Source organism: Puma concolor, chromosome B3, assembly GCF_028749965.1.
Source record: "Puma concolor isolate L17-30 chromosome B3, mPumCon1.1.hap2, whole genome shotgun sequence".
Lineage (NCBI taxonomy): Eukaryota > Metazoa > Chordata > Mammalia > Carnivora > Felidae > Puma > Puma concolor.
This window is the reverse complement of record NC_141672.1, coordinates 42,379,315-42,402,062: the sequence shown is the minus strand read 5'-3', so window position 1 is coordinate 42,402,062 and position 22,748 is coordinate 42,379,315. Positions and strand designations below refer to the sequence as shown.

Below are 22,748 nucleotides of genomic sequence, written 5' to 3'. Positions count from 1 at the left end.
CTTAGAAACAGAATTTTAGTCCTTAGGGATAATATCTATGATGTATTTTCCCATTTCTTGTATCCATGAACATCTCAAATTTTTTCCTCTAAATAAGTGGATATAAATGCTGACAAAGGATATTTGTGATAATTCCTTAATATTTATGGACCATCCAAGACACTGGAAACTTTGTTATAAATAAATTGTTGTATGTATGGATTCTGGCTCATATTTTTTTCACACCTCCTAATCATGAGCTAGGGCATTAAAGGGTAGAAAGCTTTGTACTGTTTTATACTTACTGTGATGATAGGCTAAAGGTTTTGGTCATACATTTGGCTTAGTCACAATTTACTTTAAACTTGTTCCATATGATTATTTTGCAGGATTTTTCTGCTATAGAAGTCTTCACACTGTAAAAAGCAGTCAAGTATGTAATCTTGCCTATAAAGCTAACTGTGTGTGTTGGAAAAGGAATATTTCATTTATAAGGGATTATGTAGCTCAGTGTTTCTCAAATTTGGATTCATGATCCTTTGAGAAACACTGCATTAAAAGTTAAATTGCTGAATGTTTAGGTACTCACTTGGTGCCATGGGATCATAAACTCATGTGCAGAAGGTGGGCTCTGAGATCCTGTGATGTACTCTTTGGGTATAAGATGCTTATCCGGGCATATTAGTTTTATTGCTAGGTAACAAATTACCACAAATTTAGTGGTTTAAGACCCCACCAGGTCAAAAGTTTGGGCATGCTGTGGCTAGGTTCTCTGCTTAGGGTCTCAGCAGGCTAAGAGTCACGTGTCAGCTAAGGCTGCAGTTCTCATTTGGGGCTCAGGGATTCTTCCATGCTCTGTAGTTGTTGGCAGAATTTATTTCCTTGTGACTATAGGACGTAGGACTGCTAGTTGTTGGCCAGGGACTGCTTTTAGCTCCTAGAGGCCACCCACATTCCATGTCATGTGCCCACATTGGCAGCTCACACATGGATGTTTCCTTTCTTCCAGGCTAGCTGGAGCACATCTCTCTGACTTCCTTTTCTGCCCTCTGTCAGAGAAAAGGCTAAGCTTAAGGTCTCACCTGATTAGGTCAGACCCACCCAGGATAATCTCCCTTTAACCATACAATGTAACATAACCATGAGAGTAACGTCTCACCATAGTTCATAGGTTTCACTCAAAAGGTAATGGGGAGTGTCATTTAAAGTTCTGCCTATTGTGGCTCCTGGGTGGCTCAGTCAGGTAAGCAGCCAATTCTTGATTTCAGCTCAGGTCACTATCTCACTGTGAGTACGAGCTCCTCTTAAGGGCTCTGCACTGACAGTGCTGGAGCCTGCTTGGGATTCTCTCTCTCTGCCTCTCCCCTGCTCGTGCTCTGTCTCTTGCTCTCTCTCAAAATAAATAAAACAATCAAAAAAAGTTAAAGTTCTGCCTATCATAACAGATAACAGAAATTATGCCAATATACTGTTGATGATTAAGGTGAAAATCCAAAAACCCAGAAGATAAAGACACGTCACAAATGTGCTTCTGGACTCCCTTTCCCCTTTGTCTTCCTAAAATATCTCCTCCTCAGATGTATTGCTTTCCTTTCCTACTTTTCTTGTTTCAAATTGAGTGGAAAATGAAGATTAAAAAAAAAAAGTTTTATTATTGAAAGTTTCCTACACACACATACCCGTGTAGAATGACTAATATTGCTATTAGGATAATTTTACATATACTCACAGCTTCATCAATTATCAATTCATGGTGAGTTTTTCATTTTGACCCCCAACTACTTTATGTCAACTCTGGGTTTATTTTAAAGCAAATTCCAGACATCTTATAATTTCATTTGTAAATATTTTTAGTACTTCTGTCCAAAAATACCAGGACTCTCTTTAAAAATGTAACTAAAAAAAAAAAAAAAAAAGTAACATACTATTATCATACCTAAAATAACTTATGTTATTTCTTTGAAGTTATCAAACATCTCATCAGTTTTAAAATTTACACTTTTTAAAAGTTTGTTAACTGGAGATTCCAATAAGTTTCATACATTGCAGTTTTTTAAATATATATATTCATTAAGCCTCTATGCATCCTGCGCAGCATTTTTCTTGGCAACATGTGAAAAAAACTGTTGTTTGTCCTATAGAATTTCCCACAGTGTAGACCTCACAGTACAACATCTCTCTGTTTCCTCCATTTCCTGTAAATTAGTTAAGATGAAAAGAAGCGATGGATCTATCTGATCATTAGCGGTAGAAAAGCTTATTTGGTAAAAGGAATGTATAGTAAGTTACTCGACTCATGTTTGTATAATTAGAAAAATATTTGTGAGTAGAGCAAGTATGTTAGGTTTTTCAGTCTCCTATTACTGAGAGCAGGCTAAGTGTTACATACTTATAGCTCATGAATTAGTGCCATTTAAGTTCTTGTAGGAAATATACAGCATATAGATTCATTAAGTGATACCTAGATTTGTTTAAATTTTGGCCTAAGTGTTTTTGTTAAATTGGGTTTTAGCTTCCATAAAAGGAGAAAAATTCTTAAGGAGAAAGGTATTTCATTTATGAGTTCTGGAAAATAACCAGATTTTAAAAATTGTGAAGATCATGAAACAACTGCTTTTTAATTATAGGGCATTGCTAGTTATTTCTTATCTGTACGCTCTCCAAAGACATGTCCTTTATCCTCAGAGAACATGATATAGATTTAAAATTGTTAACCTTGAAATATTCTATTTTAAAAAATGCAACGCTTAATATTATTTTAGGAGAACAATTTCATTTGACTGTCACTGAAAGAAAGAAGAGGTTATCTAATTTAAATTTTGTTTTGGAGGAAAAAATAGCTTTGGGTTGAGGTAAGTAATAGCTTACTTAGAGCATAATTACTTAGAAGAGGGGATACAGAACTTTTTCTTTACAGGGACAGATAGGAAATCTTTTTGGCTTTGTAGGCCATGTTGTTCCTGTCAACTATTAAATTCTGCCATTATTGTAGGAAAAATAACCATAGACAATATGTAAACAATGGGTGTGGCAAGTTGGGGAGAACTGATGTCTTGACAATATTGAGTCATCTTGTCCATGAACATGGAATATCTCTCCATTTATTTCATTCTTCCTTGATTCATTCAGAGTTTTGTATTTTCTTCATATAGATCTTGTACACATTTTGTTAGACTTATACATAAGTATCTCATTTTGAGGGGTGCCTACTGTCAATGGTATTGTTTTTAATGTCATTTTTTACTCTTCCATTATTGGCATGTTGGAAAGCAATTGACTTATTATTAACCTTATATCCTGCAACCTGTTTTTTTTTGTAGATAGTCTTTATCAAGTTGAGAAGGTTCCTTTGTATTCCTAGTTTATGGAGGGTTTTTATCATGAATGGGTGTTGGATTTTGTCAAATACTTTTCCTGCATCTATGAATATGATCATGTGATTTGCTTACCTGGGACAAATCCCACTTGACTGTAGTATATAATTCACCTTGTGAATCCACGTTGTTGGAATCAATTTGCTAATTTTTTTGAGGATTCTTACATCTGTGTTCATGAGAGGTACTGCCCTATTTTTTCTTGTAATATATTTTTCTGGTTATGAGCATAATGCTGGCTTCATAGGATGAGGTAGGAAATATTTCCTCTGCTTATACTCTCTGAAAGAGATTGTAGAGAATTGGTATACTTTTTCCTTAAATGTTTGATAGAATTCACCAGTGAACCTATCTGGGCCTGGTGCTTTCTGTTTTATAAGGTTATTAATTATCGAGTTCTCTGTTTTTATTAAGGCCTGTATGCAGAAACTGATCTGATAGTCTATGCTAAAGAATAAGTTTCAAAGAGTTAAAAAAATAAGATTCTCAAAATTATAAAATAAACACATCAACAACTTTGTTTATTAGAAGGAACCAGAAGGATGTTAGGACCAGTTCAGAAGATAATTTAAAAAAAAATTAATGTTTATTTATTTTTGAGAGAGACAGAGACAGAATGCGAGTGGGTTGGGGCAGAGAGAGAGGGAGACACAGAATCCGAAGCAGGCTCCAGGCTCTGATCTGTCAGCACAGAGCCGGATGCAGGGCCGGAACTCAAGAGCTGCGAGATCATGATGAGCTGAAGTCGGACGCTCAACCGACTGAGCCACCTCAAAAGGCACCCCTCAAAAGATAATTTAAAATACAGATATATCTCTGTCTATCCATTGATCCATCCACCTGTCCATAATCAGAAATGCTGAAATAAATTTGTAGTAGATACAAAACTAGTTAATATCCTAAAGGATTATAAAAATTCATGTTTTCTTTTCTGCATGTATGTAAATCACTTGTATCTCTGCCAGGCAAAACCTCTTTGCTGTGTTATAGATAAGGGCCATTACATTGTTGTATGTTTTTTTAGGAGTTAATTCCTACTCCCACAAAGCTGTGAAATAGTCTGGCCCAGTGGGTTCTCAAACTTGTTTGTTTTAGGGTTTTTGATCTTTTTTTTTTTTTTACTCTTATAATTTATTTTTTATAATTTACATCCAAGTTAGCACATGGTGCAACAATGATTTCAGGAGTAGATTCCTTAAGCCCCTTACCCATTAAGCCCATCCCCCTTCCCACAACCCCTCCAGCAACCCTCTGTTTGTTCTCTATATTTAAGAGTCTCTTATGTTTTATTTTAAGGGTTTTTGATCTTATGAAGTATTGAAGAACCCAGAGAAATTTGTGTAATGTATTAATTAGATTAGAATCAGAATTGAGAAACTTTAAAACTGTTCTTTCATTAAAAAAAATAATAAACCTATTTTATGTTATCATCTGGATTGATGACTTCATCATGAGTATTGAAAGTTTTGGAAAATTCCCCTGTGTACTTGTTGAGAGAATGAGAGAGAAATGGCAAATAACATCTTGATATTTTTATGAAAACAGTTTTGAACTCATAAACACCCTGACAAGGCCTGAGGCTCTCCAGGCTTTCCCAAACCACACTTGAGAGAACCACTGGCCTAGTTAAAAGGGAAAAAAAAAAAAAAAAAAAAGGTCAAAGATAATCCCTGTAGGACCTGCTAGACCACAAATAGCATTCTACTGAAAAGATACCCAGTCATCTGTTTTACCCCTTTCTAAATTTTAGGTTTTTTCTTAACAGTAGTCCCTCCTTTGACAAATGTTATCCTGCCCAGCATGGGCCATTATCAAGGCTATTTTGAAACTATTACGTCGGAAATTTATTTTATTTTTTGATTATAAAAGTAATACAGGTTACTATATGAACCCATATGAAAGAAAAAAAATAGGAAGTATAAAGGAATAGAGAAGCATCTTACCAAGGAGTCAAATAATGTTAACATTAGGGGCATACATCTTTATGAAGTTTTACAAAAATTTTTTGATTATCATCTATGCTTTTTTTGTTTCCTTCCCCCAACTAGATATTGACATAAGCATATTTCATGTTATTAAACCTTTTTGAAAAAATTCAAGTATAGTTGACACTAAAACTCTTTTTTATTGTGGTAAAAAACACATGATGGAATTTACATCTTAACCCTTTTTAAGTATATAGTTCCATAGTGTTAAGTATATCTGCATTGTTGTGAAACATCTCTAGAACCTTTAAGCCTTGCAGAACTGAAACACTGTATCACTTCAGCAACTCCCCTTTTCTCCTCCCCCACCCCCACTGCCTCAGCCCCTGATAACCACCATTCTACTCTCTTTATTAATGTGACACCGTAGATATGTTAGGGAAGTGGAAGCATGCAGTATTTGTTATTTTGTGGCTGGCTTCTTTCACTTAGCAAAAGTCTTCAAGATTCATCCATTTTGTATGTGATAGGACTTCCTTTTTTTTTTTTTTTTTTCTTTAAAGCTGCATAGTATTTCATTACATCATATTTTGTTTATCCATTACAACTATATCCATTTTGGACATTCAGGTTGCTTCCACCTCTTGGCTATTGTGGATAATGCTCCTATGAACTCGAGTATGCAAATACCTCTTTGAGACCATGCTTTCAATTTTTTGCGACATACCCAGAGCCTGGTTCATCTGGTAGTTTTCTTTTTAATATTTTGAGATCCTGCCATACTGGTTTTTTTTTTTTTTTTTTTTTTAATTTTTTTTTTCAACGTTTATTTATTTTTGGGACAGAGAGAGACAGAGCACGAACGGGGGAGGGGCAGAGAGAGAGGGAGACACAGAATCGGAAACAGGCTCCAGGCTCTGAGCCATCAGCCCAGAGCCCGACGCGGGGCTCGAACTCACGGACCGCGAGATCGTGACCTGGCTGAAGTCGGACGCTTAACCGACTGCGCCACCCAGGCGCCCCTGCCATACTGTTTTTAATAGCACCTGTACCATTTTACATTCCCACCAACAAAAATGTTTTTTTTTTTTATGGTAATTATCCTAATGAGTATGAACTTATTAAAATTCTTAATAAACGTCTTAGCTGGCTGCATGTATTTCTATTTTATGTGCTGTGTAGGGTAATCATTTTCCTAATGTTTTTCCATTAAAAACCACTTGAACATCTTTTTTTATGTCTCAGATTTTTTTTAAGGATGCATTCTTAGATATGAAATAAATGAGTCAAAAGATATATAATTTTAAAGTTTTTTATAAGTGCTGCCAAATTGTCCTCAAGAAAGGTTTTGCCAGTCGACACTGAATGAGGGTATTAAAGGATCTTTCATTTCACACATGTTATGCTGAGTGTTGTTATCTTACAATTATCTGTGACTGAACAACTGGCAAATGCTATCACATTGTATTTTAACTTGCGTTTTAGAAATTTGTTCAATAGCACTTTTTTTTCCCAAGGCCATTTGTATTATTTCTTTCTCAGACGGCCTGCTTGCCCATGTATCTATTTAAATCTCAATGTTTTAAACAGATAAGAGATTAATTAGCAATGCAAATATGAAGCTCCCGGAACTTTTCATAAATGCAGTAAACCATCATGGAACCCGTTAGAAGGAAACTTATGAGAGCTTCAGGCACATTTAAAATGACCGAAAATATTTCTCTGTGATTAAGGGTCTCAGGGTGCAGATTTACATAATTACTTATCTCAACAAGCCCTTTCCTCATTATGTGAAGGAAAACCTTAGGTCAGCTCCTGTCATTTTATGGCCCATTTGCATTTCCTGGAGTTGGCCCCAGTTGTTTCTTACTATATGTGCTTTTTCTGCTGACTGTGAGGCTGTGCTACATAGAAGGCATTTCTGAAGGCAGAGGGGACAGGGAGATGATATGTAGTTTTTCCATTGGACTGCACATGTTTGGAAGAGTAGGAGGTAGAACAATGAAATAATCCAAATATTATGAGGAGGGAGGCAGAAGTTTATATTAGACTGGTTTATGTGATAAAAGAAATGTTATACCCAGTGCTTTTTGTTTATAAATCGTATTGTAAAACAGATATTCACATGCTTAGCTAAAATATTTAAAGCATTTTGCCTATACAACACCTAATATTACCAAAAATGCTGTATTTATCACAGTCCAGTTGTCTTCATGTCAGTGTGTCATAAGTCCATATTGTGGGGGAAATTGGTTTTCTCCTACCTCAAGCGCTCTAGGTTTGTTCTCATTTAAACAGAAAATAATTCTCTTCCAAGGAGGTTCATGTTCTAAAACTAATTTTAGATGGCTATGGTAATTCAGTAATAGAATACAGTGTTTACCAGTATACTTTAGAGAAGACAACTTAGTGTTATCATGGCTCTGCTCACATCCTTTTCTTCTGGGACTCTGTTCTGAGGCACCGTGGCTGTCTGTCCTCCTTCGCGAAGTAACAGACAAAATGCGGAACATAACCCACGGAGCTTTCTGGTAAGGCCAGTGTTGACAGACTCTCCCTGTGTATTTGTTTGGGAGACATGGTCTGACCCCGTGGTGTAGAGGCTTTTGAGAGGATTCTCCAGAGTAAGGGCCAAGATCCTGAGGAGGAGTCTCCTTTGGCACTCTCCTTTCTGAAACGTCAATTCATGTCTTCCTAGCCTGGAAGAGTGGATATTTCTCCCAGCTGATTTGTTAGTTCCTAGGCACCATTCACATCACAAGTGGCTTGACTCATTGTAAAATTGGCTGATGGAACAGAATTTCCAAGAGTACCAAATGCAGTTGTAAGTGGGAAACCAGACACTTTATTCACACGTTCTGTGGACAAATGACATCTCCAATGCAAAATGGACCGTGAAATATTTTATCTTAATTTTCCACAACGCTTTCTTGATTTGCAATGGCAAAATCCTGTAGGAAATGGAGTAGAGATTATAAAGTCTTTTATTCCGTGGCTGATAAAGATCTGTATTAAAAGAATTGAAACGTACTTTTCTTGTTAATGGCAAGGAGTTCCATATTGTTCTTTGAATTTACAAAAAACAGATTAAAAAAATGTAAAACACTGAGGCCCTGTCATTTTCTGATTTAGCCAATCCCAGGTAACTCTTATCATAAAAGTTTTAAGTGGAATATATGACTGATGGAGTCACATTTTGTAGCTTTGTGTAGGTTTCATTATTTAAAGGGACTCGTCCTAAGCATGCCAAGCTTTGACAGTTTGTAAGGTAGACCATCATTAATTTCTACCAAGATTGGCAACTATTATTTGGTTTGTGTTTACTGAGATTCTCAAATGTGTAATTTATCTTCTATTGAAGAAACACTTTTATTTTATTATTTTTTTAAAAAGATTTTATTTATTTATTTATCTATTTATTTATTTAACATCCAAGATAGGTAGCATATAGTGCAATAATGATTTCAGGAGTAAATTCCAGTGATTCATCCCCTAGGTATAGCACCCAGTGCTCATCCTAAGTGTCTTCCTTAGTGCCCCTTGCCCATTTAGCCCATCCCCCACCCACAGTCCCTCCAGCAACCCTGTTTGTTCTCTGTATTTAAGTCTCTTATGTTTTGTCCCCCTCCCTGTTTTTATATTCTTTTTGCTTCCCTTACCTTATGTTCATGTGTTTGGTCTCTTAAATTCCACATATGAGTGAAGTCATATGATTTTTGTCTTTCTCTGACTAATTTCGCTTAGCATAATACCCTCTCGTTCCATTCACGTTGTTGCAGATGGCAAGGTTTCATTCTTTTTGATTGCTGAGTAATACTCCATTGTATATATATACGCCACATCTTCTTTATCCATTCATCCGTCGATGGACATTTGGGCTCTTTCCATACTTTGGCTATTGTTGATAGTGCTGCTGTAAACACTGGGGTGCATGTGCCCTTTTGAAACGGCACACCTGTATCCTTTGGATAAATACCTAGTAGTGAATTGCTGGATCGCAGGGTAGTTCTATTTTTAATTTTTTGAGGAACCTCCATGCTGTTTTCCAGAGTGGCTGCACCAGTTTGCTTCCTACCAGCAGTGCAAAAGATTTTAGTTTTTAAAGTAATCTCTGTATCCAACAAGGGGCTCGAATTTAACAACCCTGAGATCAAGAGTTGCGTGCTCTACTGACTGAGCTATCCAGGTGCCTGTAAAGAAACATTTTTAATACCTAGGTCCATATTATGGCAACAACACTATGGTTTATTTAGTTTAATCATCTAGTTGGGAGGGATGAACTTTTTTGAAGTGAGAATTTAAAAACAAAAATTTTTTTAACATTTATTCATTTTTGAGAGACAACGTGAGCGGGGGAGGGGCAGAGAGAGAGGGAGACACAGAATCTGAAGCAGGCTCCAGGCCCCGAGCTGTCAGCACAGAGCCCATGGCGGGGCTCGAACTCATGAACCGTGAGATCATGACCTGAGCCGAAGTCGGACACTCAACCGACTGAGCCACCCAGGTGCCCCGAGAATTTTTTTTTTTTTATAGTATCAAACAGAAAGCCCTGATTATTATAGTAGGATAACTAATACAAGCAATTACGTCAAAATTTCAAACCACATCATGATGGCTAATGTAGTAAAAAACTCTCCTGTGGGGGACTGCAAATTCTTTAGACTGCTATCTGCTTATGTGACTTTGGCCAAGTGTCTTGGGCTTCCATTTCCTCAGATGTAAAATGGTGAGGTTTGAATTAGCTCACCAGTTCTGTGACAGTTTTGTTGTCTCCAGTGGCTTTTAAAGGAGTATAGCAGTCACTGTCTGAGTTGGCCCTGAGTGTTCTGCATCAGAAGTCAAGATGACCCCTTTTTAGACCTAGCAAAATGAAACCTGGAGTAAGTGATTTGCCTACTAATAAATTTAGTATAATGATAGAGTTAGAGCTCAGGTCTCCAATAACCTCTTAGATACCTATCTGACACAGTCTGGATGTCACATGCACATGTCCTTTCCCCCACTTTCTCTTCCCCACACAGCCGTGGCAGACAGTGTTTATCTAATGCTTATCTAATGTGACATTTCTTTCCTACTCAGCCTGGACATGGCCTCAACCCTTCTCGAAGCAATATTCTAACAGCCACAGCTAACAGACAAGGGGATCTAACTGGTTCGACGCTGTAAGTAGTAGAATCTTTCAAATAAAAAAAAGTCACAGATGGTTTTTTACAGAGATTTACTTGTTTAATTCAAGTGGAATATTGTGGCCTTCTCTTTAGTAGCGGTTCCCAGCGTGATGATTCCATTTTAATTAAAGGAAATTCTAGATTCCCACATGACCTTGAATTCAGTAGCATTTTAAATGAATTTGCTATGAATCCCAACATACAGATGCATTTGGAAGATGGCATACATATCTGTGTGAGACATTTTCATGTTTATGAATTATTGCCTTTGTTCACCACCCTGCCAACCAAAAGACAGGCATTAGAAACCATTACTTTATACCAATTTGTCTTTTTTTCTTGGTTTCAGTTTAAATTTTTATTTTATTTATTTTTTTAAATATTTTTTTTAACGTTTATTTATTTCTGAGACAGACAGAGCATGAACGGGGGAGGCTCAGAGAGAGAGAGGGAGACACAGAATCTGAAACAGGCTCCAGGTTCCGAGCTGTCAGCACAGAGCCCCACGCGGGGCTCGAACTCACGGACCGCGAGATCATGACCTGAGCCGAAGTCGGACGTTTAACCGACTGAGCCACCCAGGCGCCCTTCAGTTTAAATTTTTAAAGTAGGATTGAGTTTTCGTCTTAAGGGATCTATCTCATCAGTGGTTTTCATACTATGTGCTGTAGAGTCCCAATTCTAGGAGGTGGGGAGAGTCCCCCTTTCCCCACACCCCTTCCGGCTCTAACCAGCCTGTTTTCATTCAAACTCTTCTATATATTGAGGTTCTCCATGAGATTTCATTTGGATAAAGGGTTTCACAGCTTTAAAAAAATTGAAAAACACTGATAATCCCACCTTCCCATTTTACACAGAGTGGTTTGGAGTTAACCTATTAACACTGGAGCCAGGCTGAGGACCCCGATGGTCCAATTTGCAGGTCACTCTTCAACCCCCTACCTGAGCTGCTGCTCAGAGGACCAGTGGAGGATGTAAACTAACACCACTGCCAGCTGAGTGCAGCGGGCACTTATGTGGAAGGAGAAAATGTTTACTTTATATGGAAAGAAAAATTATTTATGTTATAATGCCAGGGGAGGGACTCACATCTATTTTTATTCCACCCTTGAATAAAAGGTTATGTTGTGTACATATTTGTAAATGTTTGTCTTGTTTGGGTGTGGGCTTCTCTTACTTATTTGGGCTGGGTGGCGGGATGGTGAAGCTTTTTTTTTTTTTTTTTAACCTTTATTTTAAACCAGTAGAGAGCGATGCCACCGGCAGAAGAATGCTTCCCTTCTCTTTTCTCCCAGTGCTGTTCTCCTTCCCATGCTGTGGCGTGCTTTCCCGTGTCCTGGGTTTAAGCACTGTCCAAGCAGAGTCTTTGGTGTCTTTCCTGGATTTTGCCTTTGATAGAGGACGGTCTCATTTCAGGACTCATTTCTCTGCAGTGCTCATCTATTGCCATTATTAAAATCAACGTGCCATTAAGATCCCAGCCAAATAGGATACTTACCATACCTGGCCTGGGCTACCCTTTTCTGCCTGTGGCATTAGCACAAAGCCAAATGTCCCTCCGAAGCCCGCTGTGATTTTTAGGACTTGCTTTCCTCATTGACCTTGGCCGTTTGGGGCTGTAGGTGATCCAGGATAACTGGAGTGAAGGTCTGGTGACTGATTGCAGAGGGTGGGCCCCATACCTGGCTGTGGGATGTTAAGTACTTCTGGTTCCTCCTCTTTCTGGTTGGCAGGAAGTGCTGACTGCTCCCACAGACCCCCTGACAGGCCACTTGCTTTCTCGCCCTCTTGGGAAGGTTCTTACCTCTCTTGTGGAGACGCTTTTCTTTAAACTGCAGCAAAGCCAAAATGGTTTGCTTTGGCCAGTAGTCTCAACCTCTTCCTTTCCCATATGTTTTAACAGATATGATGAGAAAGGGAAAGCACTTTTCTCTGGCCCAGGTCACTTTTTACCAAAACAGTGGAGGGAAAAGTTAGGAGGTAAAAGGAGAAAGAAGAAAAGCACATAGGAGGATGTTACATCAGAATACTGATTCTCAGATAATTGAGTGGTAATTTTTGTGCCTGAGTCGTGAAGCTGAACTGTAAAGGAAGTTTGGGGAGCCTAGCGGAAGACCTCATTCGAGAAGGAGTCTCTTCGTGCCATTTTCCACCCAGAAATTAAAATAGCTATCTGCTTTCTTACTCTTTCCACCGTCAGCTCTCCAACAGACCGTTTTCTCTCTGGAAGAATTAGGACGGCGAATTACAAGTTCTTGGTCCGCTAAGGACAGGCTCTCTGAGAGCTTTAGTTACCTGAGCACTTCACCAGCATCACTCTAGAGAGAGACTCACTGAGCGGCCTTCCGGGGCAAAAGTTTGGTGAGCAACAGGACTCTGAGGGGCCCGTCAAGTATATATGGACTTAATGTGCTTTGGTGGAAATATTTTTTATTAGTGGTAATTTAGTCTTCTTAACCAGGGCGTGTTAAAATGTCCACCACTCATCTCTTTGTCACTGGAATTACTGATTAGTTGGCTATAATCTGACCAGAATGACTGGTAAAAAGAATAGGAGTATAACCTCAAGGATTATTACCCAGAAGCTGTTTTTAAAAGGCATCCCTGGGGGGCGGGGGGGAAGACATCCCTAGAAATCTGAGTAAGATCTATAGTCTAGTTAACTGTGATGTTCCCGGTTTTGATAATGTATCATGGTTATGGTTATGTAAGCTATTTCCAATGGGGGAAGCAAGGAACTTTTCTGTACCTTTTTTTTTTTTTATTTTTTTTTTTGTAACTTCTTCTGAGTCTGTGGTTATGGCAAGATAAAAAGTTAAAAATACCCTGTGAAGAATAATTATCACTCCGGGTAAGACATTTCAGGTCTGACTTTGTTTGCTTTTTGCTTCCTGTCCCTGCTACCTCCCTTCCTTCTTTCTTTTAATGCTTCATTGAGAGATATTTCACATACAAAAATCATGTATTTTAGAGTAAATTTAATGGTTATTGTCCCAGTTCATTGGCTTATTCAGAGTTGTTACAACCATCACCACTATCTAATTCTTAAACATGTTCTTTCTTTTAAAATTTTTTTAAAAGGTTTTTTTATTTAAGTAATCTCTATACCCAACATGGGGCCGGAACTCACGACCCTGAGATCAAGAGTAGCACGCTCTTTGGACTGAGGCCAGCCAGGCTCCCTTGATCCTAGCACATTTTCAACTTTCCCGAAAGGAACATCATAGGCATAAGCAGTCATCTGTGACTGTGGACATCCTTCTCGTCCTCCCATCCCCAAATCCATCCCAGGCAACCATTAATCCTCTTTCTGCCCAAATAGATAGATTGGCTTGTTCTAGACATTTCATATAAATGGAGTCATACGACATGTGGCCTTTTTTGACTGGTTTCTTTGATTTAGTATAGTGTTTTCAAAAGTTCATCCATTCACCACATGTACCAGCATTTAATTCTTTTTTGTTGCCAGATAATATTTCATCTTATGGATATACCACGTTTTGTTTATTCGTGGACATTTAGGTTGCTCCCATTCTTAGGTTATTACAAACAGTGCTGCTGTCAATATTTGTGTACAACTTTTTGCGTGAACACATGTTTTCAGTGTTCTTGGGTAAATACCTAAGTATAGAATTGCTGGGTTATATGGAGACTCTATGTTTAACGTTTTGAGGAACTGTCAAATTGTATTCCAGAGTGGCCATACCATTTTCTGTTTCCACCAGCAGTGAATGAGGATTCCAATGCCTTTACATCCCAGGTGTTTCTTAGATACTATATTTGTCTATTTTAGTTGTGTTTATGGAAGGCCTCCTGTTGTCTTGGTGGGTATGGGAACCGGGACCTGAATGATGATTTTGGAGGAAATGAAACAAATGAAAATCAAGTAAATTATTTTCAGACTGGCTCAGTGTAGTGCTGGAAACCGTTCAGCCCTGAGCGTACAAACCTTCCTGTTTGACTGGATATGACATTACCAGAAATTTTACTTTCCTGCTTTCATTCTCCCTGAGGAGAAAAAAGAAATATGTCTTTTCCTCAGCTAGACGTGGAGGGTTCAAACACACATAAAAGACCCCTGAGTTATTAACAATTCCACAGGAACATGTACTTGGTTTATGCCCAGAATAGTTTCTCTCTGGTCATTCTCTCGGTGCTTCCTCTGTGCTGTTCTCCGCCGGAGCGTAACCTAAGAGCTGAATCAAGGTTTGTTCAGTCGGTGTTTGGAAAAGAAACGGTGACTGGATGCTGGTCAGCTGGCTCGGGGCTGCTGGCAAGACTGGCCTAGACCATGCTTTCTGCAGGCCGCAACCTCTCAGGCTTGTTAAAGGCCTGTAGCGGGCGGTGGTTGTGTTTGCCGTGTCTGAGGTCAGGATGACAGGACCTTTCATAATCCCCCATGGCAGTGAACGGGCAGGTTCAGAGATCTTGGAAATGGCCAGTGCACCGTCCAGAGACAAGATCCCGATCCTTTGCTCTGTGTGGGACCTGCGGAGCAGGCAGGGAAGGGAATAACAAGCAATGTTGTTTCTTAGTTCTGGTACATGGATGTAACTCCTGCTGTCTTCTGGCCACTGTTGGTTACTTTTGGTTATACACTGGCAGTAAGCAATCGGATTATTTTGCTGCTGAAACCACACTGTGGCAGAGAAGGCCTGCCTCTTATGATTGCTTTTCTTACTTACGTTCCCGATTTCTATGCTTGTGGAAAAAAGAACTTTATGAATGTTTGCAATCTGGTGGATTGCCTCCAGATTTTCATTCACACACCAGTGTGAGTCTCTGTGACACAAGGCAGGTTTAGAAGGTGAGTGTTGTTCCCTGGGGCCTCTCTAGCCCTGTTTCAGCTGGTCTGCTCTTCTGAGCACTGTATAGTCATACCTCCTCTGACTTGCCAGAGTCCCTCCCTGAAATGACTTAAATCAGGACAAGACTTCATGATCCTATCTCTTTTCCCTTAAAAACTGTCCATCTCAAACACATGCATTCAGTGACCTGTATTATCTCTGTCGAGTCAATATCTTTCATTAAAATGAGGTTGGGGGATGGCACCTGGGTGGCTCAGTTGGCTAAGCCTCTATCAAGAGTGGCTCAGGTCATGATCTCAGTTTGTGGGATCGAGTCCTGTGTCGGGCTCTGTGCTGATAATGTGGAGCCTGCTTGGGATTGTCTCTCTCCCTCTCTCTGCCCCTACCCCCCCTCTAAATAAGTAAACATTAAAAAAAAGTTAAAAAATAAAATGATGTTGGGCGTGTATATATATATGTATGTGTGCGTGTGCGTGTGGGAGGGTGTGATTTTTTTGGATAACTGCCTATTTATTACACCCATTGCAAATTGCCTATGCATTTTATTATGCCTCTATTCATAGATTTGCACCCCCCCTCAACAAAAGATTTTAGGTTTAGCCATTTCAAGGGTCAATTTCATATCACCGTGAAGTATTGATATACTTTAAGATTAGAGTAACAGTTGATGTGTTGTCTGTTGGCTACCCTATTATTTAATTTCTACAGTAATTAATGTATTTGGCTTAATTGCTTCAATTGGAACTTAAAGAATTGAATTCTAAATCTATACATAATGTATTTCTTTTGACTTACTGTGGTCCAGCCATGACTGGGTTGAGAATTCATAATGCCTTCCCATATTCCCCCAGAGAGGAGTTTCCTGCAGTTTAAAAATGTTCTAAGCAGATATTTGTTCATCTGGCATTGTGTTTGATCTGGTCTTGGGAGAAAGAAAACTGTCTGAAAAAGGCTGTTTCTCATGTGGTGGGGGGCAGAAAACTGGTTCTTCCTAATCTGTATATGTGCCTTTTTTGTTACTGGCCCCAGTGAACTCAGAGAGGCAGACTGTGTGATCTGCCAGGTCTCAGGATTAGCTCCCTGTGATTGTCTGTGACTGATTTCGAAGGCATCAGTCACCACAGCATTTCATACAGCTACCTTCAACCTGAGTACTGTAAGTGGGTTTATCTGTGTTACATTTTATCCAGTGTAAATCCAGTGTTATTCGATAAACGAAAATCATCCTTTTGTCTCTATGTGACATTTTCACCTTTGAGGTCTTCTGATTACGTCATTGTTATGAGAGGTCTGAGGTTTGATTCTTTTAAATAAAATATGTTCTATGCTGTCCAGTATGGCAGCGAGTAGCCATATGTGACTATTTATTTATTTTTTTTTATTTTTTTAAATTTTTTTTTTCAACGTTTATTTATTTTTGGGACAGAGAGAGACAGAGCATGAACGGGGGAGGGGCAGAGAGAGAGGGAGACACAGAATCGGAAACAGGCTCCAGGCTCCGAGCCATCAGCCCAGAGCCCGACGCGGGGCTCGAACTCACGGACCGCGAGATCGTGACCTGGCTGAAGTCGGACGCTTAACCGACTGCGCCACCCAGGCGCCCCCATATGTGACTATTTAAATTCTAATTAGTTACAATTAATTACAAATTGCATTTGTCCGTCACACTAGTCACATTTCAGACCTCCACTAGCCACACATGGCTAGTGGATACTCTTTGGGAAAGTGCAGAGATAGAACACGTCCATCACCACAGAAAGTTGGCTGACTGTAGACTTTTCTCTATTCTATAAAATCCAGGCAAGACATTAATCACAGCAAAGAGGTAAATTCAGGTGCTGGTAAACTGTTGCTGCTTATTCCTAGCCTAAAATGAGAGAAGTAACAGGATGTGTCATTCATGCTTTACTTGTTTCTTGGCAGTGTTTCCTTACTATGGTTTGGTTTCCAAAGGGCTGTGTATGTCCAGTAATCAGACTTGCTGATATTCCAGTGCAAGTTAGATGTTCTGAAACAATATATAAATACATTACTGTCTACCATCCCTTACATTAGAAATGAGATCTCTAACTCCATTTCCAGGAGTGAGTTGTAGGTAAATTAAAATTTTACCAAGATAGGGTTGTCACTATTGGCCTGTTTCCTAAATGGCACAGGTATACAGGCTTTGTCTCGGGCGGGGGAGAGTGGTTAGGTTTCATTTTGGTTTAAATTTACGTCTATTGGCTTTTAGTTGTTAGGAGATATTTTTAAGACTGGATATTTGTTAACTGTATTTATCCACCTTGAAATTCGAATTCACAAGCTATAAATTTATGAACAGAAGAATTGGGTGTAAGTCCTCCCCTCCTTTACCCTTCCACATATGACTATTAAGTTCTTGCTGCTTTTGTGTAACTGATATCCAGGGGTTGAGACTGCATACCAGCCATAGAACATGGACATACAACATGTTAGCTCTCCAGGAAGGTTCTGGTAAATGGACAGAGAAGTGGCAATTAACTGAAAGACCTTTCCTAGCTAATGTGAACCATTCTTTCTTTAATTTTCATTATCTTGAATAATTCCCAATTGCTTGAGAATATATACCTGTGTTCTTTCTAATGTGTGCATTTGGTGGTGATGGTGTATACACCAAAATTATATCTAAATTCCTCTTAGGGCAAGGGTGTGATACTGAAGAGGAATTTAACACGTTCTACCACCAGCTCCCCCACCCCCATCACCAGCCTATTTTCAGAAACATTGTAGGTGAGGTTATGTGAATTTTTATTTTATTTTTTTATAAATAATATTTTCCCAAGGGCTGGAAAAACTCCATAGCAAGTAGCTAGCTCTTGGCATAACCCCTTGGGGAAACCATTGCTGTGCCATGGTGTGAGGATCCTGGTTCTTGTTCTCTGCTATCTTCTGGGACAAGCAAGAGCACTTTTTATTCAGGTTCAGCACTTCAAGATATAGCTTTTATATTCTCTCTTTCATGAAGAATCACTTATTTTCTTTATTCTTTTGTTTCATGCCTCCTTATCTATCATTGGAAGTACTTTCTTTTTCTTAAGCCCATGGTAAATTTGTATATATCATCTATACATATATCATAATAGAATACTTTTTCTTCCAAGAATAGAACCTGGGCTAACATGTAGAAAACTGGAATTGCTACTCTTTAGAACTGGATCTTAGATCTGGTTAAAAATAAATGAAATGAAATGAAATGAAATGAAATAAATAAAAAAATAAAATAATAAATTAGTGTTAATGTCTTTCATATATTCATGAATATGTAAACACATAACGTTTGGTTTGAACATGAACTTGGCTGTCATGTGTTGTGATTCATTGAGTGCTTCCTCTAGCTTCTTGTTCTCAGGGCCTTGCTTTTCTAGTATTCCTTTGGTGCCCGCTCCTTTGCCTCAGGGACCTTAGCACTGCATCTAGCCATGCTGTTATTCATTCTTAACTGTGGGCCAACATCTTGCTCCAAATGCATACATTTACCTTGGCTGGGTGTTAGCCATAGATTATGTTTGGACCCAAGAGTGATTCCTGCTATGGATGTAACTTTTAAAAACACAGAATGTCCTCTATATTGCCCATTACTGAGCCACGTTGAAAAGTATTGTCTTGCATTTAGTTCTGGATTTTAAGCATTTGATCCACATTTCAAGCCTCTCCTTCTGTGATTTTGTTTTACCAGAAGGTTCTGGCAGGAGATAGAATGATTTGGAGAAGAGATTCATGGAAGTCAGAGAATCGATGGCTCTATTCTCTGGAAGTCATGGAACTGGACTAATTTTAAGCTTCTGAAAGGGAAGGGCAATATGTTTATTACCTATATTAACCTGTATTTAATCTATAGCACTTAGCCTATAATTGACTGATCGATTAACTCTAGAGCAAACATGCTCAGTGTAGTTTTTTTTTTTTTTTTCATTTTTAAAGTTTATTTATTTTGAGAGAGGAGGGGGAAGGACAGAGAGAGAGGAGAGAGAAAATCCCAAGCAGGCTCCGCGCTGTCAGTGCAGAGCCCCATGTGGGACTCCATCTCACGAACTGTGAGATCTTGACCTGAACCGAAACCGAGAGCCGGTCACTTAACCGACTGAGCCACCCAGGCTTAACCGACTGAGCCCCTGTGTTTTGTTTTTGTTAATATTTAAGTGCTAAAATTGAATATTGTGTATCAGAGATGTTTGCCTAGTTTTGAACGATGATCTGGCTTATTACATGGTTTCTTTATTAACCACACTCATTATTGTTTCCAACGACACTTTCAGTGAGTACATTAATGATAATTAATAGCTTTCATGATGAAGCCAAAAAATGAATGTGGTTAGTGAAGCAACACTGCTGAAACTGTTTTTTCCCCCCACTAACACAGGGTAGGGCGTGGGCTCTTTCTTTCCCAGTGCTTCCCTTCTCTAGCTTACTCCACAGATTTATTAGCTCCATTTCTTCCGTTACCTGTGAGGACCCCTGGGAGTAAATAACAGTGTGGTTCTAAATTCTGGATTTGTCAGGGTGTGCAGTTGAGTACTGGGTTTGTTGGGCAGAGATCTTGATTTGAGCCTCCTTGGGCCAGCTTTGCCACCTCTAGCTCTATGATTCTGGGCAAGGTTTGATCTAATTACCTCTTTTGGAGAATGTGTATTAATGATACCTGGCTTCCCTGCCTGCTTAGACAGGGCTTGTGAAGATCAAAGGAGAAACAGTACATGGAGTCATTTGCACAGTACTATAAAACGTACGATCTCACTATTAAAAAGGGTAATTAGGGTCCCTGGGTGGCTCAGTCCGTTGAATGTGTGATTTCAACTCAGGTCATGATCTCACAACTCGTGAATTCGAGCTCCGCGTCGGGCTCACTGCTGTCAGCACGGTGCCTGTGAAGCACCTATAGAGCAGGATCCTCTGTCCCCCTGTCTTTCTGCTCCTTCCCCACTCACGCTCTGTCTCTCACAAATGAATGAACATTTATTTTTAAAAAATAGTAAATTGCTTGTGTATTGATATTTATACTCATTGAACCCTCTTCTTCATGTGTTAAGAAACACAAGCCTGGGCATTGGGGCAGCTAAAAACAACTGCAAGGAATCCAATGGAATATATGCTCAAAATGTATTTTAGTTGCCTGGTGATGATATTTTTGCATTTGAATTATCAATGTGGTACTTGTTATTTTTTTCCAGTAGTTTGAGAATGGAGCTTGGAACATTTTTCACTGGAGTCCATTTGGTAGACTGTCCCCTGGGACATTCATCTTAGTGGAAGAGTATTGAACTAATGCCTACTTTCTTGGTTTGCTGTTCTCTGGGCTGACTTGGTTTGTACCTCTGGAAGATCATAGAGAAGCCACCAACTAGCACCAAAGTCTCTACTTTATTCTTTGTTTGAATGTAAGCAAGAGAAACTAAACTTAGGCAAAAAGAAAAAGGAAAAAAAACAAAAGAAAAAAAAAAGAATTCTGAAGAATATGAGGTAGCCCTTATACCTACAGGAAAGCTGGAAAGCACAGGTACCTGTGGAGATTTAGAATTCTGGGGAGAGGGGCACCTGGGTGGCTCAGTTGTTTAAGTGTCTGACTTCGGCTCAGGTCATGATCTCACGGATCATGGGTTCAAGCCCTATGTTAGTCTCTGTGCTGACAAGTGAGACCCCAGAGCCTGCTTCAGATTCTGTTTCTCCCTCTCTCTCTGTCCCTCCCCTGCTCGTTCTCTCTCTCCCCACCCCCCCCCCTCAAAAATAAACATTAAAAAATATATAAAGGGGCTCCTGGGTGGCTCAGTTGGTTAAGCGTCCAATTCTTCATTTCAACTCATGATCTCACGGTTTGTAGGATAGAGCCCCATATGGGGCTCTGTGCTGACAGCACAGAGCCTGTGCTCTCTCTCCTCTCTCAAAATAAACATTAAACAAACAAAAAAAAAGAAATAAAATAAAATTCCAGAGAGAAAGCCTGCTTTGCCTATCCTAGGTCTTTGCTCAGCATTGGCACATTTTTCATGGGGTTGGAGGGGTAGGGGCTGTGATCCCAAGAGTGCAAGGAATAGGGATAGGTGATTCCCTATAAAATCTGTGTGCTAGATAGGCAAAAATGACACTAGCTTTCAGCAAGATTCTCAGTTCTCTGAAATTGGGTGGGAGGGGGGGAACTTAACATCCTTTGTCCATGTATCTGCCAGCATGGGTTAAACCCCCCTTTTACTAATAAGAGAAATTGAAGTTGAGAAACAGCAAAGGAGGAAGGTATCTTCATTAGAAAGGGAGGCACTTGTCCTGCAAATACAATACAAGGGCCCTTGCCCTAGAATCTAGGGATGGGCCATGGCACTCAGTAGCAATAGCATTCCTGTATCATTTTCAGGGCCACCATGTGTCTACTTAGGGTGGCCCTGGCCAACTCCACCAACAGAAAGTAGTGTGAATGGTGCCCTGGAGTTCTACAAAGCCATGGTCTCTGGTCTTGTTTCTATCAGATTCTTTTTTCACTTCTATATTTTAATTAAAAAAAAATGTTCAGCATAGGTCTGTAGAATTTTCAGTGAAACAACTAAGTACTTGAGTCAAAATATTTATTTCCCCATAGTCTAATTAATATATGAAATACTTTTAACATATGTTCTAATTTTAGCTTCTAATTCTTTATATGGACTCCATTATAAATACATTGGGTACTTTATGAACCACCATACAGAAATGGGTTTATATATGAGCAGGAAAGGTGTGGTGTGCCTTTCATTTCCTTCCTTCTGTCCCTCACTCCTGAAAATGTGCTTTTAGTGAAAGAGAGGGAAGTCTCTCCTTTTCCATTATAGACTACCTATGTAGGTCACTTTCTTGTTTTTTAAATTGTTTAACCGAAACAACTGGCCATGAGATTGAGATCTAGGTTTGTGTGAAGGTCTTGATGGACTTGTTTGGGATGGCTAGGTATCAGAGGTGTGATTTGCAAGTTTAATGTGTTCCAACTCTGAACATCCCTGTGAGTGTCCATCCTATGCTGCATAAAGTATGCAAAAAAATTATGTATGTATACATGTATGTATGTATATATGTATATGTATGTATGTATATCTGTATATACAGATATGTATGTATGTATATCTGTATATACGGATATATGTGTGTGTGTGTGTGTATGTATATATCCTTCCAAGGATCTAATGTTTCCCCTGACATAAGTTAGGTATTAAGATGTTTTACCTAGAGACAGCATCAGCTTATCATATATATATGATATATGATAAGATATATGATATGATATATGATATATTTTACACACACACACACACACACACACACACACACACACACACACACACACAGGAAGGTTTGCACATGGGCCTGGATTCTTGGGAGGTTATCTATAACCACATACTTGTGCAGATTTCCCCAGTGTCCCAGACCAAATTTGGTGCTCCTGAGCACAATTAGGAGACATTGTTCACACTAAAGTTCTTCCACTAAAATTTGACTGTCCTTAAGGGCAGGGAT

At 39.1% G+C, this 22,748-nt stretch overlaps 1 protein-coding gene across 4 annotated transcripts in view; it reads left to right on the top strand.

The window, feature by feature from the left end:
* The window catches only part of DAAM1 (dishevelled associated activator of morphogenesis 1), a 175,783-nt gene that overhangs the window by 13,750 nt on the left and 139,285 nt on the right, over positions 1-22,748 (top strand). Inside the window, exon 2 of one of the 4 annotated variants that reach the window (XM_086709637.1) lies at positions 10,358-10,440. The exons of the other annotated variants lie outside the window; for them this stretch is intronic. The gene's annotated coding sequence lies outside the window, so the exon portion shown is untranslated. The remainder of the gene's footprint in view (positions 1-10,357; positions 10,441-22,748) is intronic. 4 annotated transcript variants of the gene reach the window in all.